This window comes from Acromyrmex echinatior, chromosome 1 (assembly GCF_024713525.1).
Source record: "Acromyrmex echinatior isolate Ae372 chromosome 1, ASM2471352v2, whole genome shotgun sequence".
Taxonomy (NCBI): domain Eukaryota; kingdom Metazoa; phylum Arthropoda; class Insecta; order Hymenoptera; family Formicidae; genus Acromyrmex; species Acromyrmex echinatior.
The window spans coordinates 1,767,959-1,788,276 of NC_141852.1; the positions used below are offsets into that span (position 1 = coordinate 1,767,959).

The 20,318-nt window shown below is 34.5% G+C and overlaps 1 protein-coding gene across 28 annotated transcripts in view; it reads left to right on the plus strand.

Annotated features, from left to right (window-relative positions):
• pHCl-1 (pH-sensitive chloride channel 1) overlaps positions 1-20,318 on the plus strand; it is a 673,866-nt gene that overhangs the window by 555,665 nt on the left and 97,883 nt on the right. The window lies entirely within an intron of this gene.

Below are 20,318 nucleotides of genomic sequence, written 5' to 3' on the forward strand. Positions count from 1 at the left end.
GATGAATGAACATATATATGTATAAACGTATATATAAACGTCTGTACATATAAATGTATGTATGAACGTACGTATACAACGTATGTATAAATTCGTGACAAAGAAAATACGTAGAAAGACTTGATAAAACATGTCGCGACATGTTCGAAGTTCTTGGAAAGAGGGGGAGGACCTGTCTTCTCTCATCGATTCCAAAAGTATTACAATTTACGTGGATGTAATCAGTCTTGCGATACCCGCTTGTACGAACGACTGAAAAAATATATTTCTAAAGAGAGCAGTGCATCGTACGATATGAAGAAGGAATATAACATGTAAATTTCAACGTTCTATACAAAAGAAACATTATATATTTTTTAACATTATGTATATACACACAGTACGAAGCATCGTGCAGTGCGTTTACTGAGCAGACGTTATGCTCTGACGAATATGGGCTACAAAGTTTTGGAAATTGGAATCAACGTTGGCCCACCGAGTTACGTGGAGGTCGCCCTTGGAGATCATCGCGGACACGAACTATCGTTGTCTCTCGTGGAAACGTGGAAGAGCCTCTACGAGTAGCGAGGGAATATTTACAAGATATTTCGAAACGAATACAAGGATAATTTTATAAACGTTGGACCGCTAACCGTCAGTGTTTGCATGCTGAATGATGCTACGCTTGTACGTCTCGATTCTTCATCCGTACGCATTACGATGACCGAAACGATGTTACGCCGTATGTTTGACTTTAACGAGTGTATCGATGTAATGTTCGAACGATTAGCTCAACTCGTAGATACGCCAAGTATACGCGATTCTCCAACATCGCATCTGAGAACATTATACGTCATAGCGACATCTTCAATGGACATCAGCTCGTCAATTGCGAACTATTAGCTTTAGTTTTTAATACTTACGAAAACCAGTGTAATAAGATGTGAATAAAAAATTTTTATTCGCATTATTATGTATTTTCTTTTACTTCCCATCCTTTGCCTCGACGCGTCAAGAAAAACTACGTAACGTATGAAAAAATTGTGTCGTAAAAAAGAAACTTGTACTCTATTGATTCTTCCATCCTTTCTTGATTCATAATAAGTTATACGCTCCGTCGTGCGCTCTATCTTTCTCTAACATGCAAACCTTTATTACCGATGCATTTTTGGAGAGAGAGCGGCGAGTGACGACAAAAAATAAAGACTGGGGTCCTATGTTTACATAACATCAATAGCGCCGGGACCTTTTCCCCTCACCTTCCCCGCGAGTATCCCCGCGCCTATGAGTATTCCCCGCGCCCCGCGCTTCCTTCTAGCCTCATGGGTTAGAACCCGCCTTGCTTTACTACTGACATCATCCTTATAATTATATTAATCATCGCACTTTTGCGATTTGATTCATTATCAGAATTTTCATACATTCGGATGATAGTTATAAAAAAAACATTTTACAGAAAGTACTAATCGACATCAAACATAATAGTATTAAACAAAAACATGATTTCTTTTCGGATTTTTTCTAAAGGTAAACAGATTTCATTTACATATATTATAAAAATACTGGTTTTCTATGTATTCGACGCCTACTACGTCGAATTATTTTTGCTATAATTGGCGGTTTAAAGCTTTTAGAAATACACATATAATTTCAATAATTAAATAAAAATATACTATAATGTGTTTATTAACAATGGCACTTATTTAAAAAAAAAAATTACGAGAAAAGAAAAAAGGAATCGATCGTGGGATTTCTAACATTCAAATCTCGCATCCTACGCGCGAGGCCATGTCGAGGTTTTGCAAATCATTTCTATGAACGTGGTATATAAGTCTCACGAAAAATCATAGAAATATCAATATCCCATAAATTATCGTATTTTGAAATTATTTTTGCTATTATAAATGGAAGGGATATAGAATTAGTATAATTTATTAAAACTTATACGTTATCTATAATGTTCCTTCTCCTCTTAGTTATACACGTTGAGCGGTCGAAATTGCCCAGAAAGCATTTTCGGTCACTAGAAACAAGCGATAGAGAGAGAGAGAGAGACAGATTCTGAGAGAGAAGGATAGACTCGCTGTTTCGTTCGACGAGCCCAACTCGGCGTGCGGAGCCTCACCGATTACAATCGGAGCTTCTATCCTTTTTTGTTTTTTCTCTGTCTCTTTTTTGTTTCACTCTGTCATACTTCTGTTTCGATAATTCGTTCTACAATTCAAGAATGTGATTTCTATTGATTCTGGTTTGGCATCATCGCCGATGCAGCAAGGACACACGATTCCTTTTCTAAACAACGATTTTGATACATATTTCTATATATACAAAAATATAGTATTATTATGGCGTTTCCAGCTGATAATATATTGCTGGTTTATATAATGATTCAATCCATTCTGTAGTTGAATACTTCGTTTGCGCGCGACCGATAAGAGGAATGGCACTTTTTACTAAGACGACACTTTGACATCCGAGTCCAGTCAAAAATATGCTGTATACAATAATTTTAGATCTTGTACGTTTAAAATAAATAGCTGGCGATTTACAGAAAACCTCAAAGAACAACTACTATGCATAAACGAGTTATGAGCTTTAATATAAGTGCAATGAATATTCGAAAATTTCATTTGTATGCTACGAGATTGCCGAGGATGTCGTTTCGACATCCGAGCAGAATCAAAGCTCAACAAAAACACATATCGCGTTCCGAGCCCTGATATATATGTATATATAAATAATTCAGTAAATAAAGTTATTTGGAAAATTTAGACATATATTGTATATATGTACACACACATAAATATGCACGCGTGTGTATGTATGCTATTACATATACATAAATAACAACAAACTAAGACTGAACACAAGAATTATTGAAGCGTTCGAGTTATGCTATACTACAAGTTATGATGATATTTTTTCTACGTACATACTACATACACGTGTGAACTATAATACATGTATATTCGGGAATATAACGAATTGTGAAATGGCTACGTTTGTTCTTCACGTCTGACTGTAAAGTCATTTCAAGGTCATAATATAGCAGGTGAACTCGTCTTGACACCAGTTACAATATTATGAAGTAAAAAATATGTAGTGTCATTTAAAAAAATTAGGGTGATCTTGACTTTTCTCCTAAAGTATTTTGCAAATTTTTAATGTTGCAATTTGTAGCCAATTGAGAACTGATTAACTTTTATCCAAACTAATTTTTGTTAGATCATCGGAAGTGCCGGAAAAATCGTGATCACAGTTACGTGGGACACCCTCTATATATATATTGTGTATATATATATATATATATATATATATATATATACATACATACACATACAGGGTGTCTTTTAAGATGGGTCGGAGCTACATTGGGGGCGGAGAATGGATCAAAGGGAACAGAAAATTCTTATACCATTTTGAGATACTCGCTGTAATTTTCGAATTAGAAAAGAAAATGTCTAAGCCAATATGCGGTTAAGCCGCGCCGCGCGAATTCGTAGGACGGTATAAGAATTTTTTGTTCCCTTTGATCCATTCTCCACTCCCAATGTGATCCAGACCCGTCTTAAGAGATACCCTATATATATGTTATTTTATATATATGCATCAATAATTTACTAAATAAAATGTATGTAAAAGACAGAACAGTGCAATTAAAATAATTATCTTCATTTGTAAATAATATGGTATATTTCTTGTTTATGAAGAAATTATTTCAACAAAATTGAAATAACTAATATCCTATTTATTTTATTATTATTTTACTTCTCAAAAGAAAATACTTTGACCAGAACACGTAAGAACGTTTATTGATATGGGCCTAAGTAGATTGGTAATTCAGATAATTTCTATGATTCAGCGACGTACTTTTCATGATAGTGCTACTGTCAGAATATCGCGGAACTAAAATACTGCTCGGTTTCATGGCTTCACGTCAATTTCACATAATATACAAACGAAATTTTCAGAGACTCTTTTCTCTTATACTAAAGCCTCTACCTCGTTTCTAAAACCATAGGATTGTTCTTTCAGGTTCTTTTCTGCAATTCGCCAGCTACTTTTTATATACGTGCAAGGTCTGAAACTCTTATATGCAGCATATATTGTGATGTGTTGATTATAGAAGCCGATAAGAAAATTGAAGACTTACATTTTCTTTCGTTTTTCATATTACAGCTGGCGAATTGCGTTATTGTCGATATTTAAATTGTGGAGAAGGATTTTTTAATTCATAAACACAATTAAGAAAAAAGAGTCTTTAATAATTAATGGTAAAACAGGACACTCCAGCATCCCCTTAAGTTACGTTTTCTGGCTGAACGCAGTCAATCTAGTTATATGATTTATATGTATAGGTTTCATTAAAATGAATAAAATAATTTACACTTTAGTCTGTGAAATTTTATTAATAATTCCATAATTGATCTATTATAGTTATTTTTTAGAAAATATAGATGATAACGTACGTGGAGAGATTATTACAATTATTATTTTTATTATATATTAGGGCCGGTTGTTCCTTTTGCCAAATTTTACGCATTATGTAAGTAGCAAAATCATCCAATCGCATTGCCAGAGACTTAGCTAACAGTAACAATACTATAAGAATTCTGGATCAAAGGCGGGGGGGGGGGGAGATAGCGCGGGCGCGGGGGATACTCGTAGGCGCGGGTATGACAATACGAGCGCGGCCCGGTCAAAGACATTGATATTTATGTAAACATTGACTGTTTATATAAACATCAAATATTAATGATATGTATCACCATGCGTCACGTATCATTGGGGGTCCTGCTACCATCGCCGCCGTCGCCGCTGCCGCTGCCGCAGCTTTCTAAGATGACAAATAATATAAATAAAAAACATATATAATAGTGTATAATATAAAACAATACAAAAAAATAAATATAGTAGGCTAATGAGAGTCAGCAATAAACGGAGCAATTGTATTTAGTAAATAATCAATAATCAGATATTGGATTGATGTCTTCTTTATTTTGAATGTTTCGACTCTTTTTGGAGTTCTCCTCAGCAAGAAATGATACAGGTATAATTAGCTCACATGTCCATAATGCTCAAGGCACTCGCAAATTGACAAAGATGCATTGTTAATCATCACGAAACATGAAGCATTGCACTGAAGCTTTGTTGAATATATTAAAACTTAAAAAGTAGAAATGTTAAAATCAAATATAAAGATCATTTTATAGAATACACGTCTGTGTACAACGACTCAGATAACAAATGTGTGATCCATTCATTCCTATCACCACGAATAATCTGGCTATTACATATAATAGCTTGATCAAAAAGTTTCTGGAATTCATTCAGAAAATTCAAAATACAAGTTTATTCATCAAAAGTGATATTGTCCCCTTCAAAGTACTCTCCAGCGACTGCAACGCACTTATGCCAGCGCTTGATCCAGCTCTCGAAACATTTCTGGAACTCTATTATTGGTATAGCCATCAGAGCCGTCTTCGATTTTTCCATTACCTCCTTTCGGCTATTAAAACGCGTTCCCCGCAGTGGTTTTTTGACTCGATCGAACAGAAAAAAATCGCAGGGAGCCATATCGGGTGAATTCGATGGCTGTTGGATGGTATTCGTTTTGTTCTTGACCAAAAATTCACGGATAATGATGGCACTGTGCGACGGTGCGTTATCATGGTGCAAAATCCACGAGTTGTTTACCCACAAATCCTTTCTTTTTTGGCGAATTGCTTCACGCAAATGTCTCATAACGCCCAAATAATACTCCTTATTAACTGTCTGACCTTCTGACAAAAATTCGTGATGTACAATACCGTTGTAATCCATGAAAACCGTGAGCATCGCTTTCTTTTTCGACTGAAAACGACGTGGTTTTTTTGGTCTTGGCTCATTTGGAGCTCTCCATTCACTCGCCTGATGTCTGGATTGCGTGTCGTACTCATAAACCCACGTCTCGTCTCCAGTAATGATGCGTTTGATGAATGTTGGGTCGGATTCAGTCTTGGAAATCATGTCTTTGGCGATGTCAACGCGGTCCCTTTTTTGCATGAAATTCAGTTCCTTCGGGACCAACTTTGCAGCAACACGGCGCAAACCCAAATCATTAACTACAATGTCCTGAACGGATCCATAAGCAATGTTTAAGTCCTCTGCCAGCTTTCTGATAGTTAATTTGCGGTTATTGGCCATCATTTCTCTCACTTTATCGATGTTTTCGTCGGTTTTCGATGTCGACGGCCTGCTACTGCGTTCGTTATCCTCGACGGATTCACGACCACTTCTGAAGCGTTCATGCCACTCGTAAACGGTTGTTTTCTTTAGAATATCACTGCCGAAACAGTTTTCCAACATTTCCAAGGTTTTCGCACCATTGAATTCATTTTTAACACAAAATTTAATACAAACTCGTTGTTGCAAATTCAACTCCATTTTTAAAACTGTAAAAAATCGGAAACACGCGCAGAGGTAGATATACTCAAGACGGCGTAATTTTTACAAATGTCAAGCTATGGCGATAAAATTTGATGGAAATGTCAATGATAGATGTGGCAACCTAACCAAAAAAAAAGAACTCAAATCAGCTGATTCAGAGCATCACCTGGTGGTCTCTTCCGGAAACTTTTTGATCAATCTGGTATGTTCATAAAACCACGGATATTGCTTCGATGTGTCTCCTGAGAAATGGATTATAAAGTGAATTTTAAAAAAATGTATTATAAAAAGTGAATTGTACAAAGTAATTATAAAAAATATTTTATAAGTTATAATTTATAATGAACTTACCTGAGGAATCAGGATCAGTATTCCTAACTCATCTCGCAACTGTAACTGACACTCATTGTCGACCATAATGTACTTGAAACAAAAAAAGTAAACGTTAGAAACACAAATTCAATAACAAATCTAGCATGCATAAAAGAAAAAATTATCTACTCCAACAGGATACACATATCGAATTTCTAGTACTTTCCTCGGATTAATCATTCTTGGTAATATTAGGCGTGCAACTTCCGCCGTTTTTTTTCGAAATTCGAGGCTTTATTGTAAAAAACTGGTTATACATTTATGATTCAAAGTATTGTCCATCGCTGGTCACTACTTTCTCCCATCTTTCGGGCAGCGTACGAATCCCGCGTCGAAAAAACTGGTCATTTTTTGAGGCGATCCACCAATCGATCCAATTTTTTACTTCTTCATAAGACCGGAAGTGAGTCAGGCCCTGTGCCATCATGATCGAAACAAGTGATAGTCAAAGGGAGCAACGTCTAGAGAATACGGCGGGTGGAGTAGGACTTCCCATTTCAACGTTTCCAAGTATGTCTTGACCACTTTCGCAACATGGGATCGTCATGCTGCAAAATCACTTTATCGTTTCTCTCGTTGTATTGCGGCTGTTTGTCTTTCAATGCTCGGCTCAAACGCATCAATTGCGTTCGATACTGATCGCCTGTGATTGTTTTAGTCGGTTTTAACAGCTCATAATACACTACGCCGAGCTGATCCCACTAAATACAGAGCATGACCTTGGAACCGTAAATATTCGGTTTGGCCGTTGACGTGGAAGCATGGCCGAGAACTCCCCATGATTTTCTGCGCTTTGGGTTATCGTAATGAACCCATTTTTCGTCCCCAGTCACAATGCGATGCAGAAATCCCTTCCGTCTTTGCCTTTCAAGCAGCTGTTCACAAGCAAACAAATGCCATTCAACATCTCTCGGCTTCAACTCGTACGGCACCCAATTTCCTTGCTTCTGAATCATTCCCATGACTTTGAGGCGTTTTGAAATGACTTGTTGAGTCACTCCCAATGATCGTGCCAATTCTTCTTGATTTTGACACGAGTCTTGATCAAGTAATGTCTCCAATTCTGCATCTTCGAAAACCTTCTCTCTTCCACCATTATGCCGTCTTCGACGTCAAAATCACCGTTCTTGAAGCATTGAAACCACTCACGACACGTTCTTTCACTAACAGCGGCCTCACTATAAATATTTGAGAGCATTTGATGAGCCTCAGCCGCAGATTTCTTCATATTGAAGCAAAAAATTAAAACATCTCGCAAATGAAAAGAGAAAATTGATTTTCAATCGAGAATAACTTTATAATGCAGACACAAATCAACTAATATTTCTATGGGGTTATGTTGACAGATGCCCAAGTTTATTGTATGACGTTTATGATCTATTTATTTCGACCATCACTTACCGCTAAAGCCATCTATAGGAAAACGGCGGAAGCAAAGTTGTACACCTAATACAATAAATTGTTCCCCAAAAATTATTAACAAAACTTTTTCTAAAAATCACAAATTATCACTCGCTTCACTTAATCACAAAATTATCACTCACTTCACTTAATCACGTGCAAAAATATTTCACCATTAAAGCTAAATGGTAGACTACTTTTGCACGTTTTATAAAAAATTACTCGCATAAAAAAAAATGAACCTCGCGCAGACGAGACTTGACAAAAATTAACGCTGAGAAGCATCTTTCGCTGTGGCAAAGCTGTCTAGGATATTAATTACAAGTGGATGTTGCATATTATACACTTTATAAGTATTGACAGATTATATGTAGAACTCTAGGCGCGTTGAGAAAAGCGCTAGCAGGTGTTTAATAAACTAAGTGTGAGAGCGCGTTGAGGCATAGGATATAATGGATGCGAAGTAAAGACGATACATATATAGCGATGTGAACGGAAAAATCTTTATTCACATTTTATTACATTATTGTTTTTCACACGTATTAAAAACTAAATTTAATAACTCACAATCAATGAGCTGATGCTTGTTAAATATATCGCTATCGCGTATAGTGTTCTCGAACGCGATATTGGAGAATCGCATATACTTGATATCGACCATATCTACTAGTCTAGCTAATCGTTTAAATGTTACATTAATACATCCGTCAAACTCAAACATACGTCGTAGCGTCGTTTCAGTCATTATCATGCGGATGAAGAATCAAGACGTACGAGCGTAGCATCATTCAACATGCAAACTCTGACGGTTAGCGTATAAAATTGTCTTTGTATTTGTTTCGAAGCATCTTGTAAATATTCCATCGCTGCTAAAGGCCCTTCCACGTTTTGAGAGACAGCAACAGTTCTTGTTCGCGACGATCTCTCAAGGCGATCTCCATATAATTCGGTGGACCAACGTTGATTCTAATTTCCAAAAACTTGTAGCCTGTAGCCATTAAGTCGTAACGTCTGCTAAGTAAACGCACCGCGCGATGCTTCATGCTGTGTACATACGTAATGTTTGAAAACATGTTTTTTATTTTTGATGTATAAAGCGTTGAAACTTACATGTTACTATAGTCCTTCTTTGCTTCGTATGATGCGCTTTTTTTGGCGAAGTACATTTTTGAACCGTTCGTAAAAGCAGGTATCAAGACTGATTGCATCCGCGTAAATTGTGACATATAGTAATACTTCTAAAATCGAAGAGGGGATAACTCCCTCCCCTCTCTTTCCAAAAATTGCAAACGTGTCACAACGCGATTTATTGCAGCTTTTTATGTTTTTTTGTTTGCGAGTATATCAATATTATATATACACATATATATATATGTATATATGTATGATAATATATATATATATATATATATATATATACTTTATGGCTTATATTTTGATGACGTTGATGATGATGAACATGTTGGCGACTTTGATGTTTTTTCCCAGCGCATTCCTAATATCTACACTGAAAAAAACATTTGTGTGAAATTACATGATTATGCTGGGTTTTTTCCGACCCAGCATAATCATGTGATATTCCAGCCCACACGAAAAATTACAAATTTATATTAATTTTACATGCAATATGTATTTATGGGATTCCATTTTGTATGTAAAAATTACATTTTGTATTGTCCATATTCAATGGAATTTTTTACATACAAAATATAATTAAACCCAGTAAATATACGTTTTGTTTCGTATTTCTACATATTAATTTTACATTGTTAGATAATTTCGCATAGGAAATTTGTCAAAAAAATGTATTTTTAAATATTAATTTTACATATTTCACGTAAAATTGTGTAATACTAAATTTTCATTGTCATGTTAAAAAATAAAATCAAAATCTATAACAAATTTTTAATATATAATATTACACTGCTAACAGCGATTTGATAAGACTAAAGCCAAGATAGTCATTTACAATTAGAAAGATTAAATGATACATACGTGTCATTATATATTCTTCTCAATTGTAAATGACTGTCCTGCAGGCTTTAATCCAATCAAGTCGCTGTTAGCAATGTACCATTATATATTAAAAGTTTGTAAATTTTGATTTTTCAATCAATGTTATTACATCCAAATAGAAATTTAAAATTTATTATAATATTAAACAAAATGTGAAATTATTATACATATGTTTAATATCATAAAATACAGCCATGTTACACAGTTGGAAAATTTGTATATTTTCGTGAAAAAATCTGCTGGTTAAAATTTTTGTGTAAAATAATAAACACATTCATATGTAAATTTAACATATGTCTCTTATGTTAAATGAAAATAATGAATATGAAATGTAAAATTATTGAAATGATAAAATGTAATGAATGTAAAAATATATGTTAAAATAACATAATTCGCACGTATTTATTAAATATGTTACAATTTACAGAATAAGAGTATTGATTTTACTATTAACATATTATATAAATAAAACATTTGAACAATAGAAGTCAAAACGTTAAAACTTAAAATAATGTGATTAAAAAGACATATACCAGGAGCGCAAGAAGTTAGTAGCGAAATATTTATATTTTAATAGATTATCATAGAAAACAACAATACAATAAAATAGATTTTTCGACCTTATATCAGGCCATCTTCAGTAACAAAATTAATATGTGTTATAACTTTCATACATGTTGAGAATACCTAATTTCGAATAAATTTTATTCACGTTATAATAATGAGATAAAACATTTTACACGCTCGATTACAATTATATTTTCGAAACGCTGGTCGCTCAGGTTATTGTTATAAAAAATTTTTTTAGTCCATAAAATCACGTCAAATACTCCAATTATCGTTTTTTTGTCACAACAGTTAGTCGAACTTATTGAAACACATAATTTCCAGATTCTATTAAATGTGAAATTTATTAATAATGTTAATAGCTCTTCAATTGAAAAACTAAATTTAACTGTGATATATATCTAAATTATGATATCTGTATTAACAATAAGTTAAGATTTGTGAAATCCAAGACTTGGAAAACTATATCATCTCGGAGAAATTTAAAACAATTGTGGAAAAAAATAATTTTAAAATAACTTACAAACTGATCAATATGTTAAATTCTATTATTAAATCGGGTAAAGACAGATTAGAAAGAATGGAACAATGTAATATCGTATATAAAATAAGCTGTCTCGATTGTGATTCCTCTTACGTGAGCCAAACTAAAAGGAAAATTAAAACTAGAATAAATGAACATAAAACTAACATTAAAAAATTAAATAGCGCTCACATCAATTTGAATATTGCCACAAATTTAATTGAGATAATATTCAAACTTTAGAATATTAGATATAGAACCTTCTTTCAAAAGAGACTAACGTCAGAAATGATTTTCATAAAGAAACAAAATAACGGAATAAATAAACAAAATGACACGGAAAAATTACCAGAAACATACTTGTCCTTATTAAACACAACTTCTTCCACATAATTCTAGAATTTTTCACTCGCGAGACTTATAAAACATTATAGACTATATAAAACGTTTTTCATGATTAGAGTTAGATATTTTATTTTCGACTCTTGAGCAGTTCAATATAGTTTTCCAAGTCTTGGATTCCACAAATCAACTTATTGTTAACACAGGCATCATAATTTAGATATATATCACAGTTAAATTTATTTTTTCAATTGGAAAACTATTAACATTATTAATAAATTTCACATTTAATAGAATCTGGAAATTATGTGTTTCAATAAGTTCGACTAATTGTTGTGATAAAAAAACGACAATTGGAGTATTTGATATGATTTTATGGACTAAAAAAATTTTTTATAACAATAACCTGAGCGACAAGTGCTTCGAAAATATAATTGTAATCGAGCGTGTAAAATGTTTTATCTCATTATTATAACGTGAATAAAATTTATTCGAAATTAGGTGTTCTCAATATGTATGAAAGTTATAACACATTAATTTTGTAATACTGAAGATGGCCTGATATAAGGCCGAAACGTCTATTCTATTGTATTGTTTTTATTCTATGGTAATCTATTAAAATATAAATAAAATATTTCGCTACTAACATCTTGCGCTCGTGTATGCCTTTTTAATCACATTGTTTTAAAACATTTGAATAGTTACATTTGTGTAATGTAAAAAGAACATTTATATGTTAAATTTAATTATAATAATTATGTTGATTGTACATAATTCTCTTCAAGTTTTATTCAAGATTACATTCCATTTTTGTTGAAATATAAACATAGTATCAGTGCTATCATTCATACTCATATTATGTTTAATTAACACAAAAATTGAAGTGATCCGTTTGGGACATGCGATTTATGTTAAATTCAAAACATTTTTTTCAACTATGTAGCGATGTTACAGTATTATGTAGATATAGAAGATTTTGTGTCAAAATCAAATACGAACAAAACTAATATATTTCTGCTTCTGAAGTTTTACAAATAAATTTGTTTCTGTCACTATAACTGTATAACATAAACTTCTTTTTTTTATGTTAATATCACAAACTCAATATAAACATCTTGTTTGTACATTATCATAGAATATTGCAAACTTAAACACAAAAAGATTAAATATATTCGTAAATATAATTATTATATTAGGTGTTGGAATTAATTCGTAGCGTTTTTTAATGAAAGAATGTTATTTATTTCACATGAGCATTAAAAAATACATTAATGAAAGTACTTCCCATCACTTGTAAAACGCTACGAATTAATTCCAACACCTAATAAGTATATTCGTAAATATAAATTTTGAAATAACATATTGCTTCAGAAGAGTTTTGTCACTAAACTGATGATCTTTTTTTTTTACACTGTGTTCCTTTGATCTTGAATCTTGGTCCGAGTGGATTTTTAAGAAGTACCATTGAATTATTTCTAACGTAGCACTATTATTTTTTGGATACTCCAAGTTAAAAACATAAAAAGCATCAAATGCCATTTCTAGAGCTATATCGAAGGTATCGACGCTGCTAAAAATATCTTTTTCAATTACCACTTTGTAGTTTTTGTGATTTTCTTTATCTGAAAAACGTTATAAAACTGTTAGTTTAAGATTTAGGACAAATTAATAAGGTATTACCATAATCTTTGTCAAAATATTTGTATAAAAAAACTATAAGTAAAATAAAATTTGGTAAAATATATTTTGAACCAAGTGGATGGTTTTTCAAAAAAAATTTTGGAATTTTCATATTGAAATCTATAAAATTTATGCAAAGTGACGGATGTCACTTGTGACTTTTTAAAAGTTCACAGATATCCATAAGATAAATCGAAATTGGTAATGAAATTGTGTCATTTTCGAGAAAATCATTATTCAACATTTATTAACGAATTCATGAGCTTTTAACATTTTTCACTATCTATTTGTACCTATCCATTGTGTATCTGTAATTTTGTCAGAATTTTTAATTATTTATTAGTTGAGAATAGAATTAAGAGATGACTCAAGATAAGAAGATGACTTAATACAAATTTTGTAACTTGAAGAGTAAAATAGTCTTTGCTCACCAATTTTAGTAATGCAAGGGCTGCATATTTCAAATGAAGGGAACACTTCTTGAGTGATTCTTCCTAAGAGAAAAATAAAATTAAGTTGCAGTATCTAAAATGAACAAATAAAAATTGAATTTTCTTTGTGAAACGTGAAAATGGAAACGTGGTTTTCAATGGTTGATTCATTATTGCAACGATACGGTAGCATAGTTAAAAGTTAGACAGTCTTCTTTCTTAACTCTTTAAACCGAAATTTTGTATCAGATTGATTTTTTTTAAACATTGTATCCAGAGATTTTTCAAGTCACTAATTACAAACAAAAAATCAAAAATTTGTAACTAAAATAATCATTTCAACATAGCGATCAAATAATATAGAATTTTTTAATTTTTAAAAATTATTAATTTATAGTAAAAAATAATATCGCGAAAAAATTTTTAAAAATTCTGAAACAAAGTTTTAAGATGTTCTAAATAAATGCCCAAATTATAGTAATTAAACATTTTTAGTGTTATAGTATTTAAACATTTTAATATTAATAATAATTTAGTCAAAACGCATTTTTGTCCAGAAATAGCATAAATTTTGACTATATTTATTTACAACAATTATATTAGGATCACGATGCAGCCAATGGTTAAAAATAACAAATAACATAGAATCTTTAAAATCAAAAATTACATACGGCTATTAATTGTTGCAACGATAAGACAAAAATTAAAAAATACGCTAATTAATTCGAATTATAAAAATTCAATATATATATATATATATATACATATATATATATATATATATATATATATATATATATATTGCAACCGCATTCACGAGCGTGGCGCAACTTCGTCGCGCATTCACAGCTGAAGTTTCCCTATGCAATCGGATGACGGGTGGCGTTACGAGACACGGTAGAAATGTGTCTTCGCGCGGTCGCTCTTAGGAGCGACACACAATCGCAAAACGATAGTTGGGCGCCAGGCACGAGCGAGCGTGCCACTCTTTTTCAAAATTACGCGATACTTTCTTCATGCAATATTCAGACGAGCTGTGAACGTCGATGGGCTCTCAACCGGTAGTTCAGCCTCGGAAATGGCAGAGGGGGCGGTTCATAGTCAAGGATAGCGAATCGTTTGAAGGAGCGAATAGGGACAGCAATAAAACACACCAGAATTAACAATAACAAAGTTAACACGTATATTAAATAAGTCTTCGACTTGCGTTTACATCTGTCGATAATATTGCAACGATAAGTTCGGATTGAGCGCGATAACGGCTTTACGCGGGCCTCAGCTGCATGCTAGACGTATCCACTTCGTTAGATTCCCGTGACATGAGCTCACGCCACACAGAGATACTCTCGCGAATTATACGAACAAGACTTCACCGCTTCGAAAATACTACAGAATTCGACAACGATTGTAGCGCGGGCACGGCGTGACCTCGTGCGCTCTTGCGGGGCCTCGCGCCGCTCATCTGAGAAAGATCGAATACATGTAAACTCGACACTACGCAGTCTCAATATGACAAAACACGCACAATTACCAATTGCTATTATTAGGTTGGTGCATATGAAATGTCGGATTTTCTTTACATATGAACGTTTGTCTCCCTGTTTTCGTTATGCTTTTGTTTTTGGCATAACCTCGTTTATAGTCGTATTGTCCATTGCCAGAGTCACATTTCAACAAAGAAGATTTTCTCAAAAGTGTTCCATTTTGTTATTTGTTTTGAATTTCGTAAGGATATGAATTCAACTGATATTCATGTAATTTTTTTATATAAATATAAACTTGGTAATAATGCTGCAAAAACTGCACGCAATATAAACCAGGATTTGGGGAGAATACTGTTAACGATCGAAAAGTGCAGCGTTGGTTTGAAAAATTTCGGTGATTTTTCCCTACAAAATGAACCACGTGGAAGACCCAAAACATCTGTGAAAAATGATGCTCTGAAAGTATTGGTGGAAACGAATCCAACTATATCTACAAGGGAACTTGCTACCAGAATGAAAGTTGACCATACAACGATATTGCAACACCTTTCTGAAATTGGCAAGGTGAAAAAATGAATAAATGGGTACCGCATGAACTAACCGAGCGAAATAAGCTGGATCGATTGAATGTATGCTTATCATTACTAACCCGATTTCATCGAGAGCCATTTTTCGATTGGATTATTACTTGTGATGAAAAATGGGTTCTTTACGACAATAGGAAAAGGTGTGCTCGGTGGCTTGATAGGAATGTGGCTTGTGCTTATACTCCAAGGCCATCACTTCATCCACGGAAAATTTTAATAACAGTTTGGTGGAATGTGACTGGAGTAATTACTCATTCCTTCGAACTGGGGAGACAATTACAGCCGAAAAGTACTGCCAGTACATTAATGAAATGCATGAAAAATTGAAAATTACGCCCATCACTTGTTAATCGGCATGGCCCAATACTTCTCCACGACAACGCTCGGCCGCATACGTCGTACAAAACAATTGCGAAATTAAATGAATTAAAATATGAAATTTTGCAACACCCAGCTAATTCCGGATCTTTCGCCAACCGACTTTCATTTTTTAAAACATTTAGAACAGTTTTTACTGGCTAAACAGTATGAAAATGAAGACAGAAAATGAAGCCTGAAAAATTCCATATCAGAGTTTATTGATTCTAAAGATCAGAATTTCTTTAAGACAGGTATCTATGCATTAAAATCTCGTTGGGAAAAGTGTATTGAAACAAATGAAGCATATTTTGATTAAATAAACAGTTTTTGAAAAAAGATATGCAGTTTTATATATTCATTTAAAAATTCGACATTTCATACGCACCAACCTAATATAAATTATCGATAACAGCTACGACACAGGGGGCCGACGCCCTAACAAAACATGTAAATCTTACGCTACAGGCGTCCGAGACGACACGATACGCGACAATCTTACGATGTGGAACTTCGACGCAACATATGATCCGCGATAGAAATCTGCAACGAATGATGAGGCTGTGGCCTTGGCGGACACAGTAGGATTATCCCGACGATAAGGGGCCGTTCCGGGAGGCGACACGCATACTCGAATCCCGCGAAAATCTAATGCATGGCAATCCACGTGCACTATCATACGCCCGATAGAATTCAGATAAAACTACGCCTCCCGGACGCGGAAACCGGCGACTGTACAGTTGTAACGCTTGTCTCATCGTGACTCCCCCGCAGGTGCTCGGGTCGTCTTCGGAAGGCTCTCCTCTGTTTTACGCCCTGCGTCCTCTCACGTGCTTTCGCCAAGCGAGCCATAGCACAAGTGCCGGGCGCTAATCCTCCCGGATGCACGCAGGGCTCGTTATCCCCGCGAGGGGGCCTTATCGCGTCTGATTGGCGCGTGGCTCCGCGGCTCTGCTAATCGCGGGAACCGCGTCATGCCCGTGTCGCATGTCCTGGCGCGCGAAATTCGAGAGGCCGCAGGATCCTTTTCAGGCTGCCTTGTGGCCTCGAGATGCCTGTTCGGGGCTCTCGCCGTCCTTGGGGCGTAGAATGGCCACCCCCGTCCTGTCATTCCAACTCTCGGTCCGCTTTGCGCCTGGAGGAGGGTGCGATAGGAAATGCCTTGCGACCACAAAAAGGGCGTAATAATCAGGTGTCGTGCGTCCCGGCGGGTCCGTCAGCAGCGGTTGTCTCTCGACTCCCATTCCTGGTCGTTCTTCTTCTTCTCCGGTGAGGTGGCGTCAATCTGCCAAGATCGCGGGAGTCGCCGGCCCCTCTGTACGGGAATACACAGAAAAAGGAAAACGAAAACGGCGACGTGGCACAAGGCACGCAAACAACGTCGCGGAAAAGGCGCAGGTGCGTCCGCCCCCCCAAAATGTGAGAGAACTCAAGACGCTAGACTGCACTGTTCGGTCAGACCATGCGGCCCTTGTGACGGACGGAAAACGCACGTCACAATATATATATATATATATATATATACATATATAGTATATATATAATATATTGTATTTAAGTATATTTTATTAATCTATTTGTCAACATGTGAAATTTATTGTTTTGATCTGAATTTTGGGATGAATTTGTCAAAATAGAGTTTTAATAAGTACAAAATTGAAAAAATAAGTATGAACTTTTTTTTAATTACGTTAATTGACAAAATTGATAAATGAAACCATGAAGCTATTTATAAACCACTTAAATTGGAACGTACTTTTACTTCAAAAATAGATTTTCCTATATCTTCTTTGAAGTATTTGGAAAATATTTGTAAAACTGCAAATCCAGATTCAATGTTATCTTCAGAGTGGTGTAATTTATTTTGTACTCCAAATTCAATTATTTTCTTAGCCTTGAATTGATTTTAATTCCTATCATTATTAAATCCACTTTGGTTAGATTTTGAAAGTGCCACAATAGAAAGTATTTTTTGATTTCTGTAGAATTGGCCATTGATTTAAAATCTTTCAAAGGTTCATTATTATTTATTATCCTTATGCCTAAATAGAAATTTTCCAAATATTGATGAAAATTTTCGTCTATTTCTTTTACAGCATTCGAGGAATATTTTAAATTTTCCTGATTCAAATTTTCGTAGTTAGGTTCTATTGGATCCCAATTATTTTTAACTTTTTTCCTGGAATTTTTCCAGCTGTGGTACATTTTCATTTACGACCTATTTAAATAGGTGTTACGTTCCATGAGTTAAAGTAAAACATCTCCGATAATTTCGTTGTCTCAGAATCAATATCTTTGAACATTGGATATCGCTCACTTAACTTATAAACTGTACTTTTAAAAGCATTTAACGAAATTTTAGACTTAATATGACGCATTACATCCACAATAATATGTACAATTTGAGTTTGAATACGCCTACGTCATTCAAGCCATGTCTGAACAACTTTGCTGTTAGTTTTTAAAATATCTAAAGATATTGGTTTTTTAGCTTCTGTCATATCATTCTGTCATATTTCGAAATTTGTGAAATAGTATATTGAAATTTTTCCAGATAATTTCGTAATTTATTGATCATAATTCACTTGATGATTGCGAGTTTGTAGGAGCATCAGTGGGATCTTTTTCCTGGAGTAGTTCACCATTTTTTCGCTTACAATATAAGTTTCCACAGTACCACATTCCGATGGTGCAGGTGTAGATGTTTCTACTGGATGGAATGCTGCAGTCCATTTTTCACTCTCCAACAAAAGAATAAATATCTTTTTCATAAAAAATAAGAGATTCATCTTCATCTACAAATACAACTGTTCCATCACTTTCTACAACTAATACTGTGCCTTTTATTTGAAATTTTTGCGATACTAGAATGTAAAAAAAATTTCAATAATTTAAACCTAGTAATATAATATCAATCTTTATGCATCTCTGATAAGAGTTTGATAAATCCTTTCATATTCTTTGATAAAGATGGAATGTTTTTGAATTCCTGTACACATTCCATACTTTAAAAGCAGGCATTTTCTGGATAAATATCAGAAAACGTAATTATATTCAAAATAAGTTTCAGGGCAAAGGATAATATGGAAATACTCAATTTAATATCTTGTTACGTCCAAACCCTTGAAAATTTGATCAAGGAGAATGAGGGAGAATGGAGAGGGTATGGAAGAACGGATAGACTCAATCTCACAGGTATACGCGCGGAGGCGAACACCTGTGAGTCGCACCTTTTCAATCCCGGAATATGGGTCCGAAGGGATGCTATGACATCTATTCCGATGGACAGTGCAAACGTCGATCCTACTTTTTGAGTCAAGGAACTTAATCCTTTTGATCCGGGACTGGACCTCGTGCGACCTCAGGTATTAGAGGGAACTGAATGCGAGAGATGATTTTAATAAAAGAGAGGGAAATACAGTAAGTTACGTTTATTAACAATGAAAAAATAAAAAAAATGTTACATATAATAGACTTCTTCCATCCTTTTTTTTATATAAAAATATAATTAATACCTTATGGGTGTGTGCATATATGTGTGTGCGTGTGTGTGCGTGGAGAGGAAAGGGTTAACGGGTATGGAAGGCGAGGAAAGTATTACAGGAGCACATCGGGATGAGGTACTTGTAAAGGACGATGTAAGGGATGGGATTTCCGGGAATGTACACGGTGACTACTCTATTCCCTTCGTTGGAGGGGGACGAATATAGTCTAAATAACCGATCAGTCGATCGGTTCGGGATTCGGTTGAAACGGGGGGTTGGGAGTTGATCCAAGGGAGGAGGGAGAGGAAATCTTTCTTTGCGAGAAAGAGGGGGAGGGAATTGTTCCTCAAGAAGAGGGGGGAAATAATTCAGGATTTCCCGAATAGCAGAATCGATGACAGAAGGAGAGGTGAGATCTAAGGGTTGTGTCTCTAATGTTGGTGAGTAGGAGATCTCGCTAAATTGCTCGTCAGGTTGTGGCGGCGCGATTGTGAGTGACCCAAGGGGATAGTTCCGCCTACTCCTCTGGACATAGAGAATCTTCTAATGGTACGCATTACAAACCGAAGGATTAAAATGACGTGTGTGTATGTTCGTTGGAAATGCGCGCATGTGTATATAGGTACAAATGTATATGTTTCCATGCAGGGAAACGAGGGGATCGA